Here is a 12,345-nt window from a genome sequence, read left to right as displayed (position 1 = left end):
GACACACCAGATACTGACTGTTACTTTTGATTTTGACACCTCTTTGTTCAGGGACAGATTAATTCATTTCTATTAGTCACATGTCTGTGAAACTTTTTCAGTTTATGTCTCAGTTGTTGAATCTTGTATTGTTCATACAAATATTTACACATAAGTTTGCTGAAAATAAACGCAGTTGAGAGTTAAAAGACGTTTCTTTTTTTGCTGAGTTCATTCAGCACTCGAACAGGGGGCGTCCTGGGAGAATAAAACCACAGCTAGGAGAGGAGGAATATGGAGGTGTATGTAGACAAAGACAAAGACTGGACACAGGCAGTAGAGGATCTCAGATACAGCCAAGTTGAGAGCGAAGAACTCTGAGGCCAACGTCCCTCCGGCTTTGGTCATTATCAACCACAGGATGTAGCTATTGGTGGGTAGACTCAGGATGAGGTTGACTGCATAGCAGGCAGTGTTTAAATAGGGGGCAGCATTTTCACTTTTGGATGAACTGCGTGCCCAACTTCAACTGCCTGCTACTCATCCCCAGAATGTAAGATATGCATATTATTAGTAGATTTGGATGGAAAACACTGAAGTTTCTAAAACTGTTTGAATCATGTCTGTGAGTATAACAGAACTTATTTAGCAGGCAAAATCCCAAGGACAAATGATTCAGATGGTTATTTTTTGAGGTCACTGTCTTTTTAATGGGATTTCATGGGGAATCGAGATTTCTATTCTACTTCCTGCAGTCCCTACCGCTTCCACTGGATGTCACCAGTCTTTAGAAATTGGTTGAGGTTTTTCCTTTGTGTAATGAAGAAGTAGCACAGCTCAGAACGAGGGTCACTTCATGTGTACTTTTGATAGAAGCGCGTGACCAGAAAAGTGGCGTCAGTTTGTCGTCTCCCTGTATTGAACACAGATCATCCCGTCTTCAATTTGATCGATTATTTACGTAAACAAATATCTAAAGTTGTATTACACAGGTAGTTTGAAATGTTTTGGCAAAGTTTACAGGTAACTTTTGAGATATTTTGTACTGTGTTTTTCTGGATCAAACGGGCCAAAGAAATTGACATTTTGGATATATATCGACAAAATTAATTGAACAAAAGGACCATTTGTGATGTTTATGGGATATATTGGAGTGCCAACAATAGAAGCTCGTCAAAAGTAAGGCATGAATTATATTTTTATTTCAGCGTTTTGTGTCGCGCCTGCAGGGTTGAAATATGCTTCTCATTGTTTACTGTTGTGCTATCATCAGATAATAGCATCGTATGCTTTCACCGAAAAGCCTTTTTGAAATCTGACATGTTGGCTGGATTCACAACGAGTGTAGCTTTAATTTTCTATCTTACATGTGTGATTTAATGAAAGGTTGATTTTTATAGTATTTTATTTGAATTTGGTGCTCTGCATTTTCCCTGGCTTTTGGCCAGGTGGGACGCCCACATATCCCAGAGAAAAACGTAACCGGCTCCAGATAGCCAGAGAGAACAGCAGAACGGTTGGAAGAGTTCATTTTTGTGCAAGCTCAGTTATGAATTACGGGCTTTAACTTTCCAATGATCACACAGAGAGACAGAGGTGACAACAGCACCACAATTTTAACTCGTCATATCAAAGGCACTTCAGAAAAACATAATTCAGAATATTGGTCAGTCTGCACTTTCCAATGAAAATAACCTGAATTGAATAGTAAGGAATTTAATTACAAACTTTTCACTCAGTTACACTGCTAAAATCAGAGACTGAAAAGTGTAATCAAACATGAACTCTGTGATTGGTGTCTCCTCTCTTCCCGGTCTGTTTGCGATTGTGTCTCTCCTTAGATCTGAGCTTGGTACAACTATAGGCTACATCAAATACCTGCCAACACACCTGTGTGGCATATCACATTGACAACCTCTGAAGCTACACCAAAGGACCACATGAGATGCAAATGTCCTACTCAGTGTGACAGGCACCACACCTATCAATGTGATTGATGAGGATGTGTTGCTGTTGCTACCGCAGGCCTACTTGTTAAACGCAGATTTGGTTTAAGCTACTACATGCTAGACAAAAATTCTATGTTTTCATGATGTGCTAGAAGAAATTTAGGTTATTTATCATGCTCTTTGCAAGAGTTCTAAATTGGCCAAAATGTGAAGGCAAAGGTTAATGAAGTGTCCTCTGACATTTGCTCATTCGTTTTTAGCTGTAGCTTCCTCAGATAGTAGTACGAGCTGCACCCTGACATATGAGCATTAAATCATTGGATGTGATTCATTCGATTCAATACAATTTTGTTGTTGAGGCATACAACACAGAGCCACTCACCCTCACACCTCAGATACTACCGTTGGTAAACTGACGCTGACCATCACATCACTTGATGGACCACACCTGACATGCAAAAGTAATCCATTGGATATGACAAACTTTTAGTATGATTCAAGAGATGATTCTGTGCTCTGTGGAAAGTGTTATGGATTCATAGGGCCCTGAGTTATTCTTTACCAGGTCATGTCAAATGTGTCACTTATATAAATGATGCCTTTTTTATTATACAACCAGGCAGACAAAAGTGTGTACTCAGCTTCAGCCTATATGGGAAATAAGAAAGAAGAGGGAACATCTCCAGTAATAATTCTAGTGATACTATTGTCATCAACAATACAACATGTATTGTATGTAACATAAAGAATGTTAGTATTATTGTGAAATAGTAATTGTATTGCAAGTTCATCTGCAGATCTATCAAACAGTCAGTTACCGAAGTTAAAACTGAAAATGCAATTTGTCCATGATATGGTATAACCTGTTAGAGATAGGGGGCAGTATTATTGTGAAATAGTGATTATATTGCAAGTTCATCTGCAGATCTATCAAACAGTCAGTTACCGAAGTTAAAACTGAAAATGCAATTTGTCCATGATATGGTATAACTACATTAAAACAAATGGGTACATTTTCTTTCTTAGATGCATCAATTAAATTAAATCCTTTCGGGTCAGTTCCTCTGTTGGATTAGACTTGTCTGGTCTTTTACAAAAAGTGAACAATATAATATCAGTTTTACATTGATTATGAGATCAACATTTAACAGTGATCGTGGTCTATAAAATCCACATAGTTACTCAGCCTCCTCCTCCTTACAGAAAACAAATCTGCTCGATAGCCAATTGAAGGCGGGAGGGTCTCGCTACCTAGCTTTGACACTGTGCTGGATAGACTAACAACCAACATGTTGTTTTTCATGCTGTTCAGAAGGTAAAGCCCTGAAGGGAGGTTTTGTCAACAAGGTGGCTGAAGGTAGTGAGTGTCCTGTTATGTCACTGCTCGGAAGTATTGCATCGACAAGATGTTTAGTTTCACTTCATCAGATTTCTGTCAAACATCCTTTTCAATATCAAAACTAGGCAAAGTGCAAAATAATATATACTTGTGTGACAGATAATGTAGGAATATACTTTTTTTTAAATGAGATAAGTAGTGGATATCATAAATAATTAAAATGTAAATTGTATAAACTTTTATAAAGTAAATAATGAATAATTTGGTCCTGTTGACCTTTCAATTAAATTATTATAAAATGATTAACTAACTAATTTTGATATTATATTACAGTGCCTTGCGAAAGTATTCGGCCCCCTTGAACTTTGCGACCTTTTGCCACATTTCAGGCTTCAAACATAAAGATATAAAACTGTATTTTTTTGTGAAGAATCAACAACAAGTGGGACACAATCATGAAGTGGAACGACATTTATTGGATATTTCAAACTTTTTTAACAAAGCAAAAACTGAAAAATTGGGCGTGCAAAATTATTCAGCCCCCTTAAGTTAATACTTTGTAGCGTCACCTTTTGCTGCGATTACAGCTGTAAGTTGCTTGGGGTATGTCTCTATCAGTTTTGCACATCGAGAGACTGACATTTTTTCCCATTCCTCCTTGCAAAACAGCTCCAGCTCAGTGAGGTTGGATGGAGAGCATTTGTGAACAGCAGTTTTCAGTTCTTTCCACAGATTCTCGATTGGATTCAGGTCTGGACTTTGACTTGGCCATTCTAACACCTGGATATGTTTATTTTTGAACCATTCCATTGTAGATTTTGCTTTATGTTTTGGATCATGGTCTTGTTGGAAGACAAATCTCCGTCCCAGTCTCAGGTCTTTTGCAGACTCCATCAGGTTTTCTTCCAGAATGGTCCTGTATTTGGCTCCATCCATCTTCCCATCAATTTGAACCATCTTCCTTGTCCCTGCTGAAGAAAAGCAGGCCCAAACCATGATGCTGCCACCACCATGTTTGACAGTGGGGATGGTGTGTTCGGTGTGATGAGCTGTGTTGCTTTTACGCCAAACATAACGTTTTGCATTGTTGCCAAAAAGTTCAATTTTGGTTTCATCTGACCAGAGCACACATGTTTGGTGTGTCTCCCAGGTGGCTTGTGGCAAACTTTAAACAACACTTTTTATGGATATCTTTAAGAAATGGCTTTCTTCTTGCCACTCTTCCATAAAGGCCAGATTTGTGCAATATACGACTGATTGTTGTCCTATGGACAGAGTCTCCCACCTCAGCTGTAGATCTCTGCAGTTCATCCAGAGTGATAATGGGCCTCTTGGCTGCATCTCTGATCAGTCTTCTCCTTGTATGAGCTGAAAGTTTAGAGGGACGGCCAGGTCTTGGTAGATTTGCAGTGGTCTGATACTCCTTCCATTTCAATATTATCGCTTGCACAGTGCTCCTTGGGATGTTTAAAGCTTGGGAAATCTTTTTGTATCCAAATCCGGCTTTAAACTTCTTCACAACAGTATCTCGGACCTGCCTGGTGTGTTCCTTGTTCTTCATGATGCTCTCTGCGCTTTTAACGGACCTCTGAGACTATCACAGTGCAGGTGCATTTATACGGAGACTTGATTACACACAGGTGGATTGTATTTATCATCATTAGTCATTTAGGTCAACATTGGATCATTCAGAGATCCTCACTGAACTTCTGGAGAGAGTTTGCTGCACTGAAAGTAAAGGGGCTGAATAATTTTGCACGCCAAATTTTTCAGTTTTTGATTTGTTAAAAAAGTTTGAAATATCCAATAAATGTCGTTCCACTTCATGATTGTGTCCCACTTGTTGTTGATTCTTCACAAAAAAATACAGTTTAATATCTTTATGTTTGAAGCCTGAAATGTGGCAAAAGGTCGCAAAGTTCAAGGGGGCCGAATACTTTCGCAAGGCACTGTAGTTAGTTATTAGTCTCTTAGGAATGGCAAAGTTCCACTGACTTCAGAATTGACATCAGATTGGTTTTCTTTAAGCAGGAGGAGGCTGAGCAACACTGTTGATCTTACAGTCTAGACCACAATCACTGTTAAATATAGATCTCAAAATATATTTGAATCTGATATGATATATTTCACTGTTTGTAGAAGCTGAACAAAAAGGGTTTACTTATTAAGAGAGGAAAGGACCAGAAAATAAATGTAAACTATTTCATAAAATTGATGCATCTAAGAAAGAAAATGTACACATTTGTGTCAATGTGGTTCGGGCATAACATTGAGAAATTGCATTTTCAGTTTTTACTTTGGAATCTGACTGTTTGATAGATTTGCAGATTAACTTGGTGTATAAATACTATTTCAAAGTTAACACTACCATTCCATATTTTTGGGGGTAGGATTGTTTATGACAATGGTATTACTAGAATTATTACTCTTTATATTTGTCCTCCATTATCTTATTTCCAATAAGGGCTGAAGCTGAGTACACACTTTTGTCTAATAATACAAGCATCATTTAAATAAGTGACACATTTGACCTGACCTGGTCAGGAATAACTCAGAGCCCCATCCATCGATAACACTTCCCACACAACACAACATATTCTCTTCAATCATACTAAAGTGTTGTCATAACCAATGGATGAAATTTGCATGTCAGGTGTGGTCCATCAAGTGATGTGATGGGCATCATCAGTTTACAGACGGGAGCACTGAGGTGTGTGGGTGAGTGGTTGTGTGTTGTATCCCTCAAAAATGAAATTATTGAATCAAATTAATCACTTCCGATGATTTACCACCCATAGGACAGAGTGCCACTAATACTACTATAATATGTGAGGAGGCTATAGCTAACAAAGACTGAGCAAATGTCAGAGGAAACTTCATTAACCGTTGCATACACATGTTGGACTTTTTAGAATTCTACAGAAAGCCTTGTGTACAACTTGATTAAAAGCATCTGTATATTCTAGCATGTCAAGCAAATGTATTATTTTTGTCTAGCATGCAGTAACAAGTAGGCCTACAATAGCAACAGCAACACATCCTCATCAATCATATTTAAAGGTGTGTTTCCTGTCACACTGAGAAGGATATTTGCATGGCATGAGGTCCTTGGATGTTGCTTCAGAGGTTGTCAATGTGATATGCCACACAGGTGTGTTGGCAGGTATTTGATATAGCCTATAGATGTACCTAGCTCAGTTCTAAGGAGAGACACAATCGTGAAAAGACCCTGAAGAGAGGAACCACCAATAACAGAGTTCAGGTTGGTTGAAACTTTTTAATCTCAGAGATTAGAAGTGTAACTGAGTTATATGTTTGTATTTAAATTATCTTACTTTCATCGGAAAGTGGAGATACTGACTGATAATCTAAATGATGTTTTTCCGATGTGCATTTGATATGAAGAGTTAACATGGTGGTGTTCTTGTCACGTCTGTCTCTCTCTCTCTCTCTCTCTGCCGCAAGGATCATTAGAACGGTAAAGCTTGTACTTCCAAACTAAGGTTGGTATAATAAAGAAAATGAACTCCTCCAACCATTCCTCTGTCCTCTCTGGCTATCTGCAACTTGATATTGCTGTCACCACATCCTGCTATGCAGTCAACCTCATCCTGAGTCTACCCACCAATGTCTATGTCCTGTGGCTGATACTGAGCGGAGCCGGAGGGACGATGGCCTCAGAGTTCTTCGCTCTCAACTTGGCTGTATCTGAGATACTCTTCTGCCTGTCTTCTGTCTTTATCTTTGTCTACATACATCTCCATATTCCTCCTCTCCTAGCTATAGCATCATTCATTAATGGTTTTATAATCCCAGGCCGCCCCCTGTTCCAGTGCTGTATATGTTTTGAGCGATACCTGGCAGTTGTCCACCCTGTGTTCTTCTTGAAGTACAGACCCCTGAGATACAAGGTGGGGTGTTCTGGATTGGTTTGGCTGGTTTTGATTGGGTTCTGTTTCCCTTTTTTGTTTGTAATGCAGCATAACTTCTTATTTTATGTGTTTTGGGTTGAAATTATTGTCTTAATTTCATTTATGTTATTCTGCTGCCTCTCAGTTCTCAGGGCTCTGAAACAGCCTGGGCCGGGGGAAGGGGAGAGAGAGAGGGAGGGGACAAATAACATGAAGATGAGGGCGTTTAAGATCATTTTCATTATCATGGTGTCTATGATGGCAGACTACTTTCCATGGTTAGTGGTTTTACTTTTAAATGGAATCTTTGATTCGGGGCAGTTTTATAAATTCACATTTGTGTGTCTATTCATCAGTGTGGTCAGTGGGTTTGTGCAGCCCCTCCTCTACCTCCACAGGGCTGGGAAACTGCCTTGTATCAGAGGTCTCTGAAGGAGATTGATACCCTCTGATTCACAGGGCCAATTGTGACCTGTTTGTTTATAACTGTTTTGTGATTGCTTGTAAAGAGGTTGGTAGTTGTAGATGCGCTGGCAAAAATATATATGTGTTTTATTTAGGGTTGCCATATTCAGGTAAATTTACCGTAATTTTACTTCAGAAATCCTGGTCAGAAGATTCCCGTAATCAGGAGGGAATTACCAGGGTATCCAGAATTTTGTAACCCTGGGTTTGATTCATTCTCTCTGGGAAGATTACTTATCAATCTTCCTGATAGTGCTTCACATTGCATCTTTGTGTCTGTATTTAACAGAGATTGGACGATGAGAACAACATATTTTCAAGGGTTAAACAAATGTGTATATTAATTGTTTTTTTTATCCTGAATATTCAATAAAAATCTTTGTTGAACTGCTGATGTATTTTTTTTACTTGATCTTTTTGTATAGAAGAAAAAATTCAGCAAACATGCAGTCAGAAAACATTTAAGAACGGTGAGAAGTCTTTGCATACACAATTGTGTCTTAGATGGGTTTGGGTCCAGTCAGAATTAACAGGCTATTTGCATGTCAGGTCAAAGGAAATATGATATACTCTAAATGAGTGCAAGCAGGCAGTGGCGCTGACACTCCTCTTGTCTGAGCTCTAGTCTGAAATCGCACCCATATACCCATTTATGGGTCATTCCACAGAGGTGGTGCAAATTGGGGGTTGAAAAAATTGTATCTTGTTTTCCCCAAACTTTCAGCACATAAGTCTTCCCATGTCAGTTTGATACCTTATTTATAATGCTTCCAAATGTTTTATGTATTGCATTTTTTAACATATTAACTTGAATTCCTTACCTAACTGTATCAAGTGGCGACCAGTCATGCAGGGCAGGTAGGGCAGAGCCAAACCTCTTCTGAGCCCCACCTCTTCTGAGCCCCACCTTTTTATTAAATAAAATATATATATTTAAATAAATTAAACATTTGCCATGCTGTCAATCCAGCATGACTTCTGCCATGCTCAAAACAAGTAGGAACTAATAACTGGGAAATCTGACATCAGTGAGCTCAAGACAACTGGGAACTCAGGAAAAAAATAAGCTCTGACTGGGAAAATACATTTTGAACGGTCATCTAACTCGGAATTGCAAGTCGGGAACTCGGGCCTCTTTCTAGAGCTCCGACTTGAAAATCACTGACTTAATTTTGTTGTGACTTGGTGGTGCACATGTAGCCTATAGTCTGTTTTAGAGAAATGTAATAATTGAATATTGTAAGAGCGTACATTGTCTGCTTCTATGCCCCCTTTATTTATCCTACTGTTCTGAATTGGTGTACAGGGAGAATACTGTAAGAACGGTCCATGTTCTGAATTCTGCCGCTGTACAATTCAGTGCTGAACAAACAGTTATATTGACTACGTCCAGCCTAGCTTGCTCATTAATGTCTTAATCTAAATTAGGGATTGCCTCTTATCCGCTCGTCGTCCACTTTAACCGTTCTTTCGCGGGAGTTCCAATGCAGCATCCACCGAGAGGCTCTTGCTGCCAAGGGAATACCTGACAGCTTGAAAGACATTTCTGACACGACAGTGAAAATTATTAACATTGTTAAAGCAAGGCCCCTGAACTCTCGTATTTTCTGCACTATGCAATAATTTGGGCAGCCACCATGTAACGCTTTTACAACAGAAGTATGCTGGTTATCAAGGCGTAAAAGTATTGACACGTTGTCTTGAGTAGAGAGACGAGGTTCTGATCGCTTGCACGATGAAGTGTTTCTCACACGACTGGCCTATCTGGGTGAAATTTTTTCTTGCCTGAATGATCTGAATCTAGGAGTACAGGGACTCTCCACAACTATATTCAATGTGCGGGACAAAATTGAGGCTATGATTAAGAAGTTGGAGCTCTTCTCTTTCTGCATTAAGGACAACACACAGGTCTTTCCATCATTGTATGATTTTTTTGTGTGTAAATTGTCTTAAGCTTATGAACAATGTCAAATGTGATATATCGAAGCACCTGAGTGAGTTCGGTGCTCAATTACGCAGGTACTTTCCCGAAATGGATGACACAACCAACTGGATTCGTTATCCCTTTCATGCCCTGCCTCCAGTCCAGTACCAATATCTGAACAAGAGAGCCTCGTCGAAATTGCAACAAGCTGTTCTGTGAGAATTTAATTTAATTGTCATGTATTGTCATGTTGTGTCTTTCTGTCCTTTCCTTTCACCCTGTCTCCCTCTGCTGGTCGTATTAGGTTACCTTTTCTCCCCCGCTTTCCCCCAGCTGTTCCTTGTCTCCTCCTAACTACCTCGTCACCCCTCTTCCCACCTGTTCTGTCGGAATCTGCCGGTCTATCTGAGCCTACCTATGTTTGGTTATTAAAGAAGCTCTGTTTAAGTTAATTCGCTTTTGGGTCCTCATTCACTCACCGTAACAGAAGAATCCGACCAAGAATGGACCCAGCGACTTCGGATCCTCTCCACTCAGCCGTCGAGATCCAGGGAGCGATGCTAGGCAGACACGAGCAGGAATTGTCTGCTGCTCGACATGCCGTTGAGACCCTGGCCACCCAAGTCTCCAACCTCACAGAACAGGTTCACCATCTCCGCCTCAATCCACCGGCCACTTCCAGGGCTTTCGAATCTCCGGAGCCCAGAATCAATAACCCGCCGTGTTACTCTGGGGAGCCCACTGAATGCCGCTCGTTCCTCACCCAGTGTGATATTGTGTTTTCTCTCCAGCCCAACACTTACTCCAGGAGCACTGCTCGTGTCGCCTACGTCATATCTCTCCTTATTGGACGGGCTCGTGAGTGGGGCACGGCAATCTGGGAGGCAAGGGCTGAGTGTACTAACCAGTATCAGGACTTTAAGGAGGAGATGATACGGGTTTTTGATCGATCTGTTTTTGGGGAGGAGGCTTCCAGGGTCCTGTCTTCCCTATGTCAAGGTAATCGATCCATAACAGACTACTCTATTGAGTTTCGCACTCTTGCTGCCTCCAGTGGCTGGAACGAGCCGGCTTTGCTCGCTCGTTTTCTGGAGGGTCTCCGCGCAGAGGTAAAGGATGAGATTCTCTCCCGGGAGGTCCCTTCCAGCGTGGATTCCTTGATTGAACTCGCTATTCGCATTGAGCGACGGGTTGATCTTCGTCACCGAGCTCGTGGAAAGGAGCTCGCGTTCTCCGTTGCCCCCCTCTCCGCATTACTACCATCTTCCTCTGCCGGCTCGGGTGCTGAGCCTATGCAGCTGGGAGGTATCCGCATCTCGACTAAGGAGAGGGAACGGAGAATCACCAACCGCCTCTGTCTCTATTGCGGTTCTGCTGGTCATTTTGTCACTTCATGTCCAGTAAAAGCCAGAGCTCATCAGTAAGCGGAGGGCTACTGGTGAGCGCTACTACTCCTGTCTCTCCTTCAAGATCCTGCACTACCTTGTCGGTCCATCTACGCTGGACCGGTTCGTCAGCTTCCTGCAGTGCCTTAATAGACTCTGGGGCGGAGGGCTGTTTTATGGACGAGACCTGGGCTCGGGAACATGACATTCCTCTCAGACAGTTAAGGGAGTCCACTGCCTTGTTCGCCCTGGATGGTAGTCCTCTCCCCAGGATTCAGCGTGAGACGCTACCTTTAACCCTCACTGTTTCTGGTAATCATAGCGAAACCATTTCTTTTTTAATTTTTCGTTCACCTTTTACACCTGTTGTTTTGGGCCATCCCTGGCTAGTTTGTCATAATCCTTCCATTAATTGGTCTAGTAATTCTATCCTCTCCTGGAACGTCTCTTGTCATGTGAAATGTTTAATGTCTGCTATCCCTCCTGTTTCCTCTGTCTCTTCTTCACAGGAGGAGCCTGGTGATTTGACAGGGGTGCCGGAGGAATATCACGATCTGCGCACGGTGTTCAGTCGGTCCAGGGCCACCTCTCTTCCTCCACACCGGTCGTATGATTGTAGTATTGATCTCCTTCCGGGAACCACTCCCCCCCGGGGTAGACTATACTCTCTGTCGGCTCCCGAACGTAAGGCTCTCGAGGATTATTTGTCTGTAGCTCTTGACGCCGGTACCATAGTCCCCTCCTCCTCTCCCGCCGGAGCGGGGGTTTTTTTTGTCAAGAAGAAGGACGGGTCTCTGCGCCCCTGCATAGATTATCGAGGGCTGAATGACATAACAGTTAAGAATCGTTATCCGCTTCCTCTTATGTCTTCAGCCTTCGAGATCCTGCAGGGAGCCAGGTTTTTCACTAAGTTGGACCTTCGTAACGCTTACCATCTCGTGCGCATCAGGGAGGGGGACGAGTGGAAGACGGCGTTTAACACTCCGTTAGGGCACTTTGAATACCGGGTTCTTCCTTTCGGCCTCGCTAACGCTCCAGCTGTCTTTCAGGCATTAGTCAATGATGTCCTGAGAGACATGCTGAACATCTTTGTTTTCGTTTACCTTGACGATATCCTGATTTTTTCACCGTCACTCCAGATTCATGTTCAGCACGTTCGACGTGTCCTCCAGCGCCTTTTAGAGAATTGTCTTTTTGTGAAGGCTGAGAAGTGCACTTTTCATGCCTCCTCCGTCACATTTCTCGGTTCTGTTATTTCCGCTGAAGGCATTAAGATGGATCCCGCTAAGGTCCAAGCTGTCATTGATTGGCCCGCCCCTAAGTCACGCGTCGAGCTGCAGCGCTTTCTCGGCTTCGCGAACTTCTATCGTCGTTTCATCCGTAATTTCGGTCA

The sequence above is a fragment of the Oncorhynchus mykiss genome, chromosome 10 (genome assembly GCF_013265735.2).
Source record: "Oncorhynchus mykiss isolate Arlee chromosome 10, USDA_OmykA_1.1, whole genome shotgun sequence".
NCBI lineage: Eukaryota > Metazoa > Chordata > Actinopteri > Salmoniformes > Salmonidae > Oncorhynchus > Oncorhynchus mykiss.
This window is presented reverse-complemented; position numbering follows the sequence as displayed.